This window comes from Tachypleus tridentatus, chromosome 8, assembly GCF_004210375.1.
Source record: "Tachypleus tridentatus isolate NWPU-2018 chromosome 8, ASM421037v1, whole genome shotgun sequence".
In the NCBI taxonomy this organism is placed as follows: Eukaryota; Metazoa; Arthropoda; class Merostomata; order Xiphosura; family Limulidae; genus Tachypleus; species Tachypleus tridentatus.
In genome coordinates, this window is record NC_134832.1 from 99,175,531 (window position 1) to 99,194,331 (window position 18,801).

Genomic DNA, 18,801 nt, shown 5'->3' on the forward strand with positions numbered 1-18,801 from the left:
ATTGTCGACAAGTTTTGGTTTTGTTATTGCGCATGACTTAGGGAATGCAGAAATATTCATATATATATATGAGATTTTGATAGTGTAATGATACACTACTAGAAACTCTTAAAAGCTTTTCAACACAGCGTTGCTTAAATTTCTATACCCCTTAGAAGAGCTGTACATAAGGTATATTTTGTATGCGCTTATCACCAAGAGTGGGGCACGAATACGAAAATGTCGGGTGTGAAACGAATCCACTGTAACTTTAGTCATTATTCGCATCTTTCAAGAGTTATTATCAAATGTTTAATCCTGTACTCCATATTACAAATGTAATGCAAGACGTTTTTAACTATTGTGTCTGGAGTATCATAAGAATAAAACGAAAAATAGACGACATTATGCTACAAATAACGTTTTTCTCTAGTGTTACCCGCTATTCAACTTTTCAAAGAAACAGGACAATATGGAATATTTCAAAAGAAACACGTGTGGATCATATCTGTACTTGGTGTGAGTGTGACTTTACACCGGTTATTTAATTTTAGGATGCAATTCAATTATTCATTTAATTTGAGCGGTTTTTCACAAGATTTATTCATAATCATTAATTTCTCGATTAATTAATATAACTATTCATGTAGACCGAAACACATTTATACACATGGAAAAATGAGAAAGATGAACAGTCTATTTATATAAAAAAGTGAATGTAAAAAGTGGACACCATGAAACATCGACCCATGTTACCGGCTTTCCTCGCTCTGAAAAGTAGTGTATAAAAAAAACAAAACAGCATCAAATTAGTCTCTCAGTATAGCTGTCAGCAGTTGTGCAGATGTAGCTGTCTACACGTAAGGCTAGTTTTAATGTTTTCAATTAGTTTGACTAATCACCAAACAGGGCGTATTCTACTATCAGCTAATCAGTTGCTGTAGGGTGAATTACCTATAAAACGAAGATTGGTTTGGTTTGTTGTAAATTTTGCGCAAAGCTACACGAAGGCTATCTGCGCTAGCTGTCCCTAATTTAACAGTGTAAGACTAGATGGGAGGTAGCTAGTCATCAACACCCACCGCCAACTCTTGGATTACTTTTTTACCAACTAATAGTGGAATTGATCGTAACATTATAACGTCCCAACGGCTGAAATGGCGAGCATGTTTGGTACAACGGAGATTCGAACCCACGACCCTCATATTACGAGTCGAGTACCTTAAACACCTGGCCATGCCAGGCCACAAAACGAAGAAATTGATTGTACTTGCCCCCCGCTAGTACAGCGGTAAGTCTGCAGATTTACAATGCTAAAATCAGGGATTCGATTCCTCTCAGTGGGCTCAGCAGATAACCTGATGTGGCTTTGCTATAAGAAAAAACACACGCATGATTGGACTAATTAAAGATTTTTTTTCAGCAAGAGGTTGTTTGTGTTTAATTTTCGCTCTTTACTTCAAATATCGTATAGAACGTCTCGCTGAAAAACTCCTAGTTTTATAATGGCAATAGATCTAGTCATAAAGCTATGATACAAAATTAATTTCGTTGATAATTATAAACCCGCAATTTAATGTTAATATCTGAAACTGTCATATGCTATATATCTATACACTTATAGAAGATTCACATTAGATTTAACAAATTAGTGAACTCTTACTGGGTTCAGTCCCTCAGTGGCACAGCGGTATGTCTGCGGACTTACAACGCTAAAACCCGCGTTTCGATACCCGTGGTGGGCAGAGCATAAATAGCCCTTTGTGTAGCTTTGTGCTTACTAACAAACAACGACTACACTAATAAATTCTTTGAATTAGGTACTGTTGGTTCACCTTCCGATAACCTCGAATTAATTAATAATTAATGACACATGAAGGACACAAAAGGATAAAGGTAAAGAGTGTGGATGAAAATTTTAGAATTTAACATCTGTTAATAACAGATAAAATATAATTGTTTAACAAGAGGAGATGGCAAAAAAATAGAGTTTGTAAAATTTTGTGCCAATAGTTTGTTATTTTGGGAATAATCAGTTGTTTTATATTTACTTTCTTTGTAATGTTAGGTTGTTGCTATGCGATATGACCAGAGTTTTCTAGACCAGTTGTGTAGCTAGAAGTTGAAGTCTTTTGCTGAGAGCTACAAAGTTGTAATGCTTTGTTAAAGCGAGTGCTTAAACATAAGCAGTGGATAGTTCCGCTTTGTAACAAAAGGATAGAGCAGGAAATTTATATTCGAAACTAGAATATGTTTCAAGTTGGCCGAAGAACAAACAGATTGAGTGCATTTGATCATGATGTAAGCCAGTCTTTATTTACGACACAACTGCAACAATAACAAAAATTAAAACAAAAGCAGAGTGCATACCTCCATAAGTAAGTGTTAAATCACCTCTACTGGACCAGTATATTAGTATTTAGCTTTCCGTCTCTCACGGCTCTTACTGACATGGAAATCCTCAGTTTCTTTGTCTTGTGATTGCATCACCTCATCGCAGGTCACTATCTCACAGCATTTGTCGATAGGGGCTAACAGATATCATCTAGTCGGCCTGTGAAAGTGCGTGGACAAAGAGGGTATTAACTGACATGAGACAAAGACAACACTATAACTGAAAAACTGCAAATGTTTTCAAGATCAAGTGTTTTATGTGGAAACTGCGTATGAAAAAAATTATAAGAAAAAACTGAAAATTTATTCATCACAAAAGATGGTGGGAAATTACATGGTATACATGATATACACATGATATATATCATGTGTAGAACATCATTCTTCTTCTCAGTACCTAACTACCTATGGTAAAAGTTTTATCTACGTCATAACTGAATTGTCTTTTGTCTTCAGTAATTCCACCTGTATATATAAACAACTAATTAATTTCATAATTTCCAGCAATACTTTAACAAAACCCATTATTGTTGAAATGTAATGAAGTGATACTATTTTGTTTACATAAGAATAAGGTTCAATTTCTCTAGAAAATATGTGGCTCAAGATTCTCGTGTTAGAATATTTCGTTTCATAGGTTAGTAACATTTGCTGATTAAAACGGTGAAATTCAGGTAAAAATACCATTGTTACGGATAAAGATCGTATAATTTAGATACCATGACCTGCATTCTGTATAACTAACAAAAAGTAAATCCCATAGTGGTTTGATCAAAACTTCTCCGATTAAGAACTTTTAATCCTATGTATTATGTTTTCCCTTGTTTATAACAGGGTAATAAAGTATAGAAGAACCATCCTTGTTCAGTAAACTGGGGACAGGTGAGATGAAAATGGTTTGATGGTACTCGTGTCTGGATATTAAGTGTTTTCTTGCTCTACAGTATTTCTAAGTTTATCTCTTTTTCACGTTCAAATACCAAAAACGGACAAGAGTTACCCTTGGTCATTGACATCTTTGGTAAGCCAGAAGGTACAGTTATGGAGGAGCAGACGTTCGGAATTCATGTTTGGTGTTTTGCTTCCAATATGCGTAATTCTTCTACTAGACTACTGTATCTGAGTCGTGGCCTAAAGAAACATAGATAAACAGTTGTTGTGCGTTGACCAATCGCTCTACATTGCTAAGTAGATAGCAAACTTGAACGTCATAAGACCTGAAATAATTGAAGCTACTTTTTAATACTCAGAAGGGTAAAATCATTTCATTATTAGGGACGACACTAGAGAACTACAGCGTAACTCAAGAGTTTCAGGACTGATACGTTTTCGATAATATGTTTACCATAACAATGTATGACATGTTGTAGTTTTAACCCGAAGGCCTTGTTTGTTTAGACACAAAGGTAAGGAACAAGATACTGCACTTGCCGATTTATTAATGTTTGATAGTTTCAGTGCAACTCAAGTCAAATTAATAACTCTTAAGAGTGCAGTTTGTAATAAATTTGATTTTTTTTTTCTGGCACAGTTCTGGTAGGTAATTGTATGGAAGGTTTAATTGCAATATGAATTAACATAACCTCTCTTGTTTGCCTTGACTTCCAGATCCTTTGACCTTGCAGAGAACTCTCTACATTAAAGTCAAATTAAATGTTGCAAATACTAATTCACTGCAAATATTGTTGTTAATGCAGATAATTTGTATTATCACAAGGAAAAGTTTATTTGCTTATGGCTATAGTCGTTCTAGAATATATGAAGTATATAAATTTATTGAAGGCCAACCGGGAAAGTCCCTACAACATAACTTTGGCGTCAAAGGCATTTTCTTTCTGACAGAGATAGTGCCTAAGGTGACGAAGTTTGAAGTAATATCCTTGAAAAACATATTAAAATGGAAATAGTCAATGGTTATATCAGCTGTAGCTTTACCAGGTAAAAGATGTATCAAAAACCTAAAAACACCGAATGTTAGGAATAAGCTTTAAGTTGCCCAGTTACGAGCACTACAGTGATTCAGTTAAGGTGAGAGTTACCTCTAAGGCAGAAGCATCAAGACCCTGTTACATCCAGTTAGACTGCCAATGGAGCCGCAAGCATGCTATAACAAGCGCTTCAAGTAACCTCAAAACTTCTGTTACTGATTTAGATATTTTGGTCAATTTAAACAAAAAATGCTTACGTCTTCCTCATATGTTCTATTCAAAAGTAACTGAAGAGTTACAGGAAAGGTAAAAGAGTTAATGTAAACGTAACTCTTCCAGATCAGACATTGTTGTCAATCTGGTTTAGAGAGAACAATGATGATGCGTCGAGAATAGTTATGATTAACTCGGTTAACTTTGGTTAGAGTATATTGTTGTATGTGTCAGTAATAATACACAAATGAGGCAAACATTTTGGTGGAATAAATAGCTCCAAGGTGTTACACTGTGTTAGAGAGTTATATCTAAATCTTCATTTAGGATATCAATTGTTGATTTCCTTCTATGAAATGGAGATTCTTTAGTGTGACTCAATTCCATAACGTGCATTTATTTTTTTCAGGACAGAAAGAAGTCGTCATTGTTGATTTTGATATCTTCGAGAAGGTTCTGCTACATGAGTTCTTGCTAGTATGGCTTTTAAAACAGATTAGTTGTAGTTGTATGAAAGACCACAAAATGTTAAATGAAACTACAAAAACCTATCTAATACATAATTCGTATTTCAACAAACAATACACACACACACACACTCAAAACTACAAAACCAGAGTAATATAATGACTATCTCTTTACTTTCAGAACATCAAGTTATAATTATTAGAAAATGGTAATCTTTAACATAGCAGGTATAACTACCGCCAGATGGACACTAAAATGAAAGCTGGTTTTATTGTATGCTTGATGGGTGTAAGGAGAGTAAGATAAACTAGTTTTGCTTCTCACATTACTTCAATTAGTTTATGTCCAAAATTTAAACTGTGAGCTTGAGAACACACTAGTTAAAAATTGTGCTAACAGGTTTGGAAAAAATAAACTGAAAATACTTGAGTGAACCTCAGAGTATGCCTTTTTTTTTTTTTAAAGAATCAATAGTCATCAGGAAGGAGCGATTTAACTTCGCATTATATAGATTTGGAATAAGTACTACCAACCACCACACTAGTTATAAATAATTACAATAAGAAGCCTGAGGTATATCTGCTCACTAACCTTTCAGTACAATTTATGGTTCACAAATGTATTGAATAACGATAAGCTGAGAGCACCAGAGGAGTAAACTTTACCAGTTCAAGATTTACAGTTTCACTCATGTTTTAAAGGTTTTGAAAATCTACACGTGACGATATGATTCTCATTTAAAGGGTATGACTGAGCTCGTAGTGTAAATAGTCAAGTATGTGATTATCAAGTTTGTGAGCTCCAAGAGATTGACTCTGATTAGACTGGGCTGTGATTTATAATTCAACAAATTAATCAACTGAACTACGAATTTAAGGAATTCTAAAACTTAAAAAGGCGCATGTTAATAAACTGAAGCTTTGTATCTCAGGCGAATCTTTTGCAAGTTGGTTTGACCAAAAGAGAGATGAAAGAGAGCATCTCACAGCAATGCGCTTAGAATAATCCAATAAACTCAAGTAAACTGTTATGATACAGCTATTTATGTGGCCTTTTATAATAAGTCATATAAGGGTTTGGTTACTATTAAGTACAAAGATACTTAAAGGGTTATCTGTGCTCTGCTCACTACGAATATCGAAGTCAGGTTTTTAGCGTCGTAACCCTACAGACTCACCACTAAACCACTGGGGGGATTACAATGAGTGAACGTAATATTATTAGTAGTTAATTCTTGATGTTTAACATATGCATATATTGTAACCTGTGTTGATGGTGTAAACATTTCTTTTGTCAAAGTTACAATACATTGTTAGTTGTTTAGCGTGGAAGTTTTACGCTTCTGCTTTTCCATTTTCAGAAGATTGAAATATGATTTTAACATACCATGAAAGCTTCATTAAAGTACAATCCAAAGTTATGATTTTGAAAGTTAAAATGCAAATTTACAGTAATAATTTTGATTAGAAAGTTTGAGTGTTCAATGCTATGCTATGGCAAATAAAGTTACTATATGAAACATATAGACATAGCTTTATTTATTTCATTTTGTTCTATAAAACTCAGACTTTTGTTTGAACAGCATAGACTGTTTTAATTAGTAATATATTGTTGTGTAACTAGTTCTTATTTTGTATCTCAGAAACCAAAAAAATTATGATTTATTCGTTAAAGAGTTTTATTTCAATTATTGTTATTATTGCCTCTTAGTGGTGTAGTGAGAAGTCTAAGAGCTCACAAGCTCGTGTGTAGCCTTATGTTTAAATCAACAAAACAATTATTGTCATTTATATTGTGTTTATATTACAGTTTATATTGTGTTTACATTACAGTTTATATTGTGTTTATATTACAGTTTCTACTGTGTTTATATTACAGTTTATAGCATTAGTGAAATAACTTTAGTTTTCTTTCTAACAGTGATGATAATCCAAGTTTGCATCGTAAAGAATATTATTATATAATTAATAATTGCTGAAAACGAAATACTGACGTAATTGTGTTTCTGTTTGTATATTAGAATTCCATTTGGTTTTATGTTATTGCAAATTGTGACATTGATTCATTTATAGTGACTACATCTACGAAAAATTATGTGACATTGAGCATACGCATGCTGTTAAAAACATACTGAATAGAGTTGTATCTGATTCGATGAGTTATGTATTGTAACTTACTTTCATGTTTATTGATATTAGTTTCTTCGGATCCTGCTGGGTAGGCAAATTATTGTCCAGTTAAGTTAGCCCCAGGAGAATGTTTGTGATACTTTTACGCTATTAATCTACTTCTTTAAACCTTGAATACGTATACTTTAGTGAATGTAAATAGTAGTTTTTAAATCATCCATAATTTGATATTGCTAATAATGTAAGACTTAGAATCCTGCAGCCCAATAGCTGCTAGAAAACAACTGGAATGAAACTGTTGGGAAGGCAGAACTTATATTGTATGGTATTAGTTCAGTGCATGGAGAGATAAACGCTTCTTCTTGATGTTGTAATGTAAGATACCTCAAACAAGCCAAAATTCTCAAGATCTGATTTGTTGTCTTCCCTCACACTAACTAGATAACTGGACCGAGCAACTTCTTGCAAATAGAGAGTGTGAACGAAATAGAAGATTATGTAGTTGTGCGAACGAAAGCCCTAAAATTCACACCTTTATCCAGACAGCATGTCAATTTCCTCTACACTTTCTTAACTTAGTTAAATCGCTCCATAAACTTTTTCAGGTTTTTTTTTGTCACTACTATCGAAAGAAATAAAATTCAGATTTGCACTTTCACTTTTTTGTACTTTAACACATAATATTTAGCCCCTCGCTAGTACAGCGATAAGTCTACGGATTTACAACGCTAAGATCAGGCCTTCGATTCCCCTCGGTGGGCTCAGCAGATAGCCCGATGTGGCTTTACTGTAAGAAAGCACACACACATAATATTTGTTCTGTTTACCCCACAGTACGAGGGCTGTTCAAAAAATACGCGGACTGACGTCATAAAACAAAATGTACTTTATTTAGAAGTTACAGGTCTGGGACCCCTTCAAAGTACTCTCCTCCCCAATGCACACACTTATCCCAACGGTGTTTCCACTTGTTGAAACAGTCCTGGTACGCTTCTTTTGTGATGTCCTCCAGCTCCTTCGTTGCATTTGCCTTAATCTCGGGAATCGTCTCAAATCTTCTTCCTTTCAAGGGTCTTTTGAGTTTGGGGAACAAGAAAAAATCGCAAGGAGCAAGGTTAGGTGAGTAGGGGGGGAAGAACAGTGATCGAGTGTTTGGCCAGAAACTCACGAATTCTGAGGGCTGAATTTCGCAGCAACGCGGTGCATCTTCAATTTTTCGGTCAAAATCTCGTAACAAGATCCAACTGATATTTCACACTCTTCAGCAAGCTCCCTGACAGTCAGACGTCGATTTGCCCGCACCAGGGTGTTGATTTTGTCTACGTGTGGGTCGTCAGTTGACGTGGAAGGACGTCCAGGACGCTCATCATCTTCAGTGGACTGTCGACCATCCTTAAAACGTTCATGCCACTTGAAACATGCCGTACGCTTCATAGCAACATCACCGTAAGCCGTGTTAAGCATAGCAAAAGTTTCAGTTGCAGATTGTCCAAGTTTAACACAAAATTTCACAGCAAGTCGTTGCTCCTTCAGGTCATTCATTCTGAAATCCGCCAAACGAAAAAATCGCACTTCACTTAAAACCGCGTAGCTAATACACAAATGAAGATATCTGCAATCGGGAAATGGCATCGTAATCAGCTGATCTGTGCAAACCTAGCGACACCAAGCGGATTCCCCTGGAACCAACTGGAGCCGCGCAAATCAAACAGTCCGCGTATTTTTTAACAAACCTCGTATGCTGTTATTGTTCCTCCAAATATTTTGTTGAAATTTATTACGCTAGAATCTTTATTTTTATACGTTAAGTAGGTTGAATGTTTGTTTGTTTTTGAATTTTTGCGCAAAGCTATATAAGGTCTATCTACGCTAGCCGTCCCTAATTTAGCAAGGTAAGATTAGAAGTAAGGCAGCTAGCCATCACCACCCACCACCAACTCTTGGGTTACTCTTTTACCAATGAATAGTGGGATTGACTGTAACATTATAACGTTCTCACTACTGAAAGGGAAAGCATGTCAGGTGTGATGGGGATTCGAACACGCGAGCTTTATATTACGAGTGGAACGCCTTAACTCACCTGGCCACACTGGACCAAATCCGTTAATAATATATTTTATATAAATGCATTTAAATCCAAAATTTCAAACAAATTTTGATAAGTATTTCACTTTTATATTACTCAATTCAAATAATTTCTTTAATACGCATTTGAAAACACTAGCAGATTTATCAAAACCGGAATTTTATTCTTCACAAACATTGTGAAAATTAATTCAGTTTTGTTTTTATTTAACTCTATCTCCTTTTTTTACTTGGTTAATGTTATAAATGTAAATCTAAAATGAACCTCTAATACAAGTAGTTTTACTTAACGATTTTATTATGAAAATCCTGGTTTAATTCATAAAGATAAGGTTGTTTTCTGACAATACGTAGAACGTTTTTACGCTCCGTTAATACATTTACATTACATACTTTTTCTTAAAAAGTAATTTGAATACTTGAAAACGACTGTGTATTAAAAAGTGGAAAACCTTTATTACTTTTTCACTGAGGCCCGACATGGCCATGTGGTTAATGCACTCGACTCGTAATCCGAGGGTCGCGGGTTCGAACCCCCGTCACACCAAACATGCTCGCCCTTTCAGCTGTGGGGATGTTATATAATGATGGTCAATTACACTATTCTTTGGTGAAAGAGCAGCCCAAGAGTTGGTGATGACTGGTTGCCTTCCCTCTGGTTTTACACTGTTCAATTAGAGACGGCTAGCGCAGATAGCCCTCGTGTAGCTGTGCGCGAAATTCAAAACAAAAAGCTTTTGGACTTATGCGACGTAGTCCTTAGATAAAAATAATTTGTAGTTTGTCCCATATATTTAAAACATACTACAAGTTAATAAATAAATTATATTATGTAATTCTCATAATGATATAGCTCGACATAAATATTGAAAATAAGCTAGACATTCTGATTTGAAGCGTTACCATTAAACTTTGCATATATTAAGATTCCATATTAATAGTTGACTTGGCTAAGAACTGATAAACAAAATGTCGATGAGCATTAGAATAAAAAAATACGAAAAAATGAGCGATAAATAAGTACTTTAATATTATTTCAAACAAAATTAATTAACCAGCTCTAGCAATGTAAATTACATCAACTGTATATAAATTGTATGTAAATTCTATTGTTTTATTATATCTAAAATTAGTAAATCATCAAGCCTTTCTTTATTATTTTTCAAGGATTCTTTCCCCATCCTAGTATTGTGATTACCCCTAATGTACCTCGAAAGATCATTACTGTTACTTTTATGTTTTGTTTTCTTGCGTCATTTTTATATTATAATTTCCTGTTTTACCAACTTTCTTGACCTTCTATAACCTTCGGAATCTTATATAATACCAGTCAGTTTAAATTTCTTAAATTTGTGATTTTTTAAAAGATTTTACCGTACAACCTTTGTGAACCAACCTGGTTTCACACCTGCAGTTATTGTTTTCTTTCTGTAAGAAAAAAATTGGTTTTTGAATATTGATTATTTTTTAATTTTCCACGTTTGGTCAGCGTCTTTGAACATGTCAGCTGCCCACTTCAGAAACAGAAACAATTCTTGTTGCATCCTCTCAATGGTAAATGGTAATAATAACTTTAATTAAGACCATTTTCTTTTAGTATCTATTTAAAGTGCTTTTTTATTCATAGTATTGTACATTTTTTGTTCTCAATATTTAAGTAGTAAGTATACTTAAATTATTCTATACTGTACCTTTCGAGTTTTATATAACGAGTTATAATAATTTGGTTTGTTTGGCGTGTTTTGAATTTCGAGCAGAGCTACAGGGGGGTTATCTGCGCTAGCCGTCCCTAATTTAGCAGTGTAAGACTAGAGGGAAGGCAGCTAGCCATCACCACCCGCCACCAACTCTTGGGCTACTCTTTTACCAACGAATAGTGAAATTGGTCGTCACATTATAATGCTCCCATGGCTGAAAGGGCGAGCATGTTTGGTGTGACAGGGATTTGAACCCACGATCCTCGGATTACGAGTTATAATGAACATATTTAACATAACAATATATATTCTTTGATGTGTTAAATTGTGGACAAATAACATGACACTCATCGCCTCGTTTTACGTTATTTTTCAGGCAACAATTACACCATCTTTCTGATCCACTTGTATTTTCATAACGGCTTATTTATGATACAAAATTATGATTTCAGGTACATAATTTTGCCAAAGCTGACCTCTTAAACTTTCTAGATTGTGTGAACAAATATCTTTTATTGTCCTAAAAGTGAGTTAATAGTAACATTTATTCAGTTTATTACAATCACATAAATCCAACTACCAGTTTTGGATACAAATATGTTCAAGACTTTTCTTAGATTATTTTTGAAAACATTCAGTCTCTTGTGATTCACATTCATAACCAAATTCAGGTATGAAAATACAGAAGTATTTTACTCACCCAAGATCCTCTTCTTTTTCCATCTAAACATTACTCATATCATGCCATGATTTATATAGCATTTTAATTTTCATTTTTGTAAGTTTAAGCTATTACTGTATGCATCTTACTTTATACAGTCTTGATCAAAATGTTTGCATATCTTATAAAAAATAAGACCATTATAAGATAGAATACAAATACACTTAGCATTGTGAAAATAAGAAATACACGATGTATTAAACATTTATACATGTAATTCTTTTAATGAGAAAGGTTCTATAGAAATCACGTACGATTTATTAAAATGGATAAAAAGATGTTATCAGACACATATAACATTTCTCACTAGAGGGTGCTGCAATTCAGCTGGTTAACGGTCGTGTTTAGTGATTTTCTGGTTCAGTTCTGTCCGACAGTTTTCAATGGGATTACAATCTGAATATTTGCTCACCATGGCACTCTTGTAGCGTCCTTTAAGTCGAGGTAATCCCGTACAATATAAGTACTGTGGGCAATGGCATTGTCATCCTGGAACATAAAGTTTTTGCCAAACCTTACTCTAGCATACAACACAAATATCATCTCTGTATGATACCTGTAGGAGACGCCATTGATGTTTTTCTCGAGGATATGAAGAACAGTTTTACGGATAACAACTGGGAGAATGTTTATTATACATCATTGCCTTTTTCCTACTGCACGTATAAAATATTCGGTTAATCTTTTCTGATATTTTACACATTATTTCATTTTTTACAGATACATTCATTTTAATCTTTTTATTTGAGTAAGTACGTAACACTTGATTAAATGGGGCTCATTAGCTTCCTCTTGATTCACAAAGACCAAAATTTACCGAAGAAGCTCCTCCATTGTCCCAGGCTTATTTTCATAGCTACCCCATTCGGGGTAGTACTACAAGTACTACATCCAGTACTACAAGCTAGCGAGACCAAACTTGGAATGTGAATGCCGTTCCATACAGGTCGTTTTGCTCAGATAGTTTGGTTGCTTTGCGCCATAAAACACCAAACCAACCAATTTTTTTCTGGGATCCGGAGGAGAAAAAACAAAATACGATGTCAGATTTGGACTCAGAGACCACAAAAACCTATATCCAGATTATGTCTGTGTGACTTTCAGGACATGTTTTAATCCCCTTGGTACTCCTAAAACTAGTATATAGGAGCCCATACCCGCAATAAACCTTAGGATACCCACGCGTAGCATCTGATCACGAGTGTCAAGTTTGATCACGACAGCTTATGCCTCTAGGATTAAACAGAGTTTGAAAAATGGCGTCTCCTGATAACTTCTTGCTGGGAGACCTTCACCATACAGATAAAAGTTAAGCGCCCAGTCTCCTAATTCTTCAAGCCAACTTTACTCCAGCTGGCTCCAAATATAGGGAAGTGCTCCGAAGAAGAAAAGAAAATCATCAATACACAACAATGATTAGTACAAAATCAGGTAGTTTCACTTCAGTTGAAAAATCATCAAATGCCCATGACACTCGCCAGTAAAGTAATTTTTGGGTCATTTCTTCAAAAGTGAACTAGATTTATAATTCAATAGAAATATAACAATATATGATGGTATTTATATAATTTCAAAATCTGTATAAAGTAATAAGGTAATATTTAAGTAAATGAGAGAAGAATTTTTAATTTGCTTATTACAGTATTAACGGTTTGAATTTTCATTTCTGAAGAGTGTGGCGAGTTAAACCAAATACACCCAAAATCTCAATGCTTTTCACTTAAAACATTAAATTTTCTGTAGTAGTTGATGAACGGTTTTAAAAATACTTAATTTGTATACAAATGTGAGAATGTGATACTATTAAAGGTTAGAATATAAAAAACACATTTGTATTGTTGTTGTTTTGAATTAAGCACAAAGCTACACAATGAGCTATCTGTGCTCTGCCCACCACGGGTATCGAAACCCGGTTTTTAGCGTTGTAAGTCTGCAGACATACCGCTGAGCCACTGGGGGGCACGCATTTTTAGTAAATACAAAACTACTTTGATAATTACAATTTATTTGTAAATTGTTATTGTATATTTTATAAACTACTATATTTGAGTTATCAGTAAGAAAATATGTGTGAAACTTCTTGCATCTTGGTAAGTTTTTTATGACGTGTGACCTGTTCAGAAAAAGAAAGGCTGTTTATTTTGCAATTTGCATCTCCATATACTAAAATAATAATTTAAGTAACAGATTATTTTATACCATAGAGCAGTAGGATATAATCATATTTAAGTATGTCTTCATATATCTGTTTATTTTTTGGAAATTTTCCTTAAAGCTACACAAAAAACATCTTCCTATGACCATTCCTAATTTTGAACTGACTGTAGGGTAAGTAGCTAGTAAACAGCACCTACCACAAACCACTGCCTGACCAAACTCCAAGAATTTACAGTCATTCTTATAGCGAACACGCGAACTCAAAATGCTGATTCTCTTTTTGCGAGAACGAGACACGAACCAAGAACTATCGTATTTATGGTTTAGGGACATTAATATTTTGTGTTTGTGTGTGCAAGCTATTGAGAGTATGTGTTTCTTTAGAAGTAAATTCAAACTCTGATATCAAAATAACAAAACAAAATTGTTCTTTATTGGGTTTTTTTGTTAATGCTTTAGCTGCTTCTAATGAATAATACATATCTTTCTATATCATCGTACACTTTTAATCAGTATTTAATACATATCTTTCTGTATCATCGTACACTTTTAATCAGTATTTAATACATATCTTTCTATATCATCGTACACTTTTAATCAGTATTTAATACATATCTTTCTATATCATCGTACACTTTTAATCAGTATTTAATACATATCTTTCTATATCATCGTACACTTTTAATCAGTATTTAATACATATCTTTCTATATCATTGTACACTTTCAATCAGTATTTAACGTTCTAAATTGCTTAGATTGGCTCACTTGCAAAGCTTCCCGTTTTTGTTTTTTGTCTAGTTTTCCTCAGCTTACTTCACATTCTTAAATATGGCTTCCCGCATGGTTTAAGGAATGATAGGAATACCAAGAAAATACTGTGAAGACCTTGTGATAGTGGTCTAATGACCTACGGGTAGTTCTATAAATCTTTTCTACATCTTGTTCTTATATATATATATATACAATATAATTCAGCAGTGAGATGGCAGCCACTGGGGAACAAAGCAAGAAGGAAACCTGCGAAAGAAAGAAAAACACCATTTATCTCTAGTGATTACACATTCTATGTGAGTCCGAAACAGACAGACCTTGGGGGGCCTTTGATAAGCAGATGGCAACTCTGGACAGTTATAACTTTGCTTTTCCAAGAGAACACACCCTGTCTTGGTAACCCGTCTACTTTCCTGTCTCGGTTTTAGAAGGCTGTATATAATTTTACTTAGGGTTTCTTACTGACATATTTTCTCGACTTCACACAACGACGTCTGACTTTGATAAAATACATAACAGAGTGAAGGACTTTGTTTGTGTTAACAACAGCGAATGTAAATATAGTTATTGTAAAAGGTTTGATGCAGCATGAGTCAATTACTATTGTTACGTGGTCGTTTCTGCTGTTGATTGTTGACCGTTCCTGTTATAATTTATCCAACAATGATTCTACGAGTTTTAATTCTAAAACAAAAGTTGCCACCCAAGTTCTTAGAAGTATTATGGGGAGAATTTTTAAAAAAAAACTTGTTTCGGGTACAGCATACTTTGTGTTTGATTTTCAATATGAAGATAAATTATGTTCTATTTCAGGCCTGAAACATAAAAAAAAAATCATATAGATTTTATGGCTCTAGAAACAAAAATAATAAGGTAGATAATTTTTTGATGAGACAATACACTTTCACAGATTAAATTTTTGGATTAATCAGGAACCTGGATATGAATTATTTTTAATTAAAAATAAGCTTTTACGCTAGTTTATCAAAATTAATTTTTAAACCCAATTAACTGATGTTTGTTATAATTGTGAAGTGAATAACTTTCTTATGCGTTCTGTAAGGAAAATAGAATATCAGTTAACTTTCCTATAAAAATTGCAAAACAGCGAAGTATTCGTAAGATTATTAAAAATAAGTTATTTCATAAAAAGTTCTATTTTTAATGTTGATCTAATAAGTTTAATTTATAAATAACGGAAAAGCATAAAGAACACCTTGTTGTGTTAAACAAAGTTTTACAGTCGCGACTACTGAGAGTTTGTTTTGAATTTCGCGCAAAGCTACTCAAAGGCTATCCATTATGCGAGCCATCCCTAATTTAGCCAACTCTCGGGTTACTCTTTTACCAATAAATGGGGGGATTGACCGTTACATTATAACGTTCCCACGGCTGAAAGGGCGAGCATGTTTGGTACGATAGGGATTCGAACCCGCGACTCTCGGATTACGAGTCGAACGCCTCATCCACCTAGCCATGACGAGTCTTACTATTGAACCAACATGCGACATTTATTCGTGAAAAGGTCTATAGTTTTCAAGTACGTTGCAGTTAAATATCGACTCAAATCTAATTATATATGATAACCAACATTACAACATTATATGTGTATATAAATGTATTCACGCAAATTAAGTTGTACATTTAGAGTGAGAATTTAATCGGTAAAATGCAAACGACCTCAAAAATAACCAGTCCTCGTGAAATTAGAGTATAAAATTTGCGTTGTAATTTTGAGACAAAATATGTGTGAGAAGACGTGCACCTTATGTATTATTTTGTGTGAAAGTAACACTTAATCTAAACATTTAATCTAAAAAGCTATAGTTATATTTTATTTTTTATTTGTAAAAATAGTTTTGAAATAAAAACTATTTTTGTCAGAATAGAAAAAGGACATTAAACATAGCTTATTGATAACTTAAACATAAGAATTACATGTGTTTCAAATATGTTTATTTATATTAATATGTAATGAACACAGCTTACTGATAACTTAAACATAAGAATTACATGTGCTTCAAATATGTTTATTTATATTAATATGTAATGAACACAGCTTACTGATAACTTAACCATGAGAATTACAGGTGCGACAAGCATGTTTATATTACTACGTATATATCTAAATCATGTACTTTGTATTACTACATTTACCATATAGAACAAAAATAGTCTATAACATGTTTAATAAAAAAATATTTAGATAAGTTAAAGCGTTACTCTTTCTTAATATCTTTTATTCATTTGTTGTTAAGCGCAATGCTATACAGATGCGTTATCTGCGCTGTACTCCTCACAAGTATTGAAACAACACTGAGCTACTAAGGACTTTTTATATAACAAATTCTGTGCACATATCTATACACACATATAATTTGTTTATAGTACATTTCGGTCAGGTTCATTAACTATTTTGGGAGTTCAACATAATAAATAAAAGCTGAGACTTGAAAATAATAAAATGAAAGAGCTAGAGCTTTTGGAAATGGGCGCCATCTAACGACCAAATCAGAAGAAACTGTTTATCATAGTTCCAAAGACATTAGACAGTGAGTGAAGTGATGTGCTGTTTTGAATTCCACAAGCTATGTGGTGAGTGAGCTTTATATATATTTTATTTTATAGCCGTTGGTTTCGTGTACACTTAAGCTTCCGAACAAATAATACTTTTATTGTGCTGTTGACTGAAGTTATAGCTCTGAAATAGTAAATAAGCAAACATAACAGAATCATATGGTGTTCCAGCAAATTCTTCACAATTACAACACAGTTGTGCATGAAACTCTACTGAAGGTTTAACTTTTCCTCACTGGTTCTCTCCCCGCTTTGCTATTTTCTTTTTTATTGTTACTGATGTATAAGGAACAACAGCTTCTATAAGTAATGCTTGTTACCCTTTATAAGTTTTAAACGTGACGCGACCCTAAGTGAGATAACACAGCCATGTAATGGCAGAATTTTGTGCAGTACAAAATGTGTTTATTCACTACTTTTTATAAATATGCATATGTGCGCCTGCTGAATTACTAGGAGAACAAAACAAGAACAAATGTAGAAATACCATTTAAATCTAACTTTAGCAGTTTAATCCTGATTTTAACGGGTCTTTTACTTCAAACTAATACAGTCATATGGCGAAGTGGAAATATAAATCGGATATTAATTCACTGTGTAAACTTGATTTGAAACTACGAAGAACAAACCTAGCAGGTGATATCGGAGTGGTTTAGGTGTGTCCTTATCTATATGGGGGGTCTAAGTGTATATTTCTGAGTAGTCGAACTGAATCTGGCATTAAACGTTGTGTCTTTAGACCCCCATTGGAATCTCGGCGACACCACAACTGACAGCTTGTTCCTACTTCTATTCATAAGCTAGAAGAATTGAACGTGGAGCACGTGCTCAGGTACCTTGGACGAATGTTCTAACAAAACTTATTTTGGGGTACGGACTTCCTAGATATAGTTGTAGAAGTAATTGTTTGTAATATAGAGGTTTGATCGGTGCACTTGGGGCGGGCTCTATGAATCATGAACACCGAAGAGGTTTTGTGCTGATAATTACAGTATTTGATCTCAAACTCATTACTCGAATCTCCACATAAACCTAACCAGTATCTGTGTTAACAAAAATGTTTGACAAACGCCGATTTTTTTTTCAGAATTTATTAACTTCCTTTAGATATTAGTAATAAATTTTTATTTATGTAAAAAAATATGGTTGTTTCTTTACTGCTTTCAAACTGTTGAATAAATGTTTCTGCTATAAATTTTGGGAACATTAAGTTTTAATTTCGCGCAAGGCTACTCGAGAGCTATCTGCTTTAGACATCTATAATTAAACAGCGATAAGCTAAAGGACAAGCAACTAGTCAACACGACTGAAACATTTCTTGGACTATTCTTTTACAAAAGAATAGTGGAATTAACTATTACATCATGACGCTTCTATGGCTGAAAGAGCAAGTAGGTTCGGTGACGGCGATTCGACCCCGTGATCTTCAGACTGGAAGTTGATGGTCTTAACCACCAGGTCAGGTCTGGCCGTAAAAGAGTCATAAAAAATGACATTTAAGTTCTACTTTTTGGTGGGATAAAAACAGCTCAAGAGTTAGTTAGCAGTGTCAACTAATCCTTCATTTCAAGATTAGGGTCATCCAGCTTTGCGTGAAATCCAATAAAGAAACAAACAAAAACTTGTTTTGACTTTCTCGCAAATTCACCTAATTTCCTTCCCTGGTTTTATACTTAAATC

At 33.9% G+C, this 18,801-nt stretch overlaps 1 long non-coding RNA gene across 4 annotated transcripts in view; it reads left to right on the forward strand.

Moving 5' to 3' along the window:
• The window catches only part of LOC143223039 (uncharacterized), a 111,904-nt gene that overhangs the window by 25,135 nt on the left and 67,968 nt on the right, over positions 1 to 18,801 (forward strand). The window contains exon 1 of one of the 4 annotated variants that reach the window (XR_013012627.1): positions 16,835 to 17,139. The exons of 2 other annotated variants lie outside the window; for them this stretch is intronic. This is a non-coding gene — a long non-coding RNA (uncharacterized LOC143223039). Of the gene's footprint in view, positions 1 to 16,834; positions 17,140 to 18,801 lie in introns of those variants that run through there. One more of the 4 variants, XR_013012626.1, reaches the window with a different exon arrangement.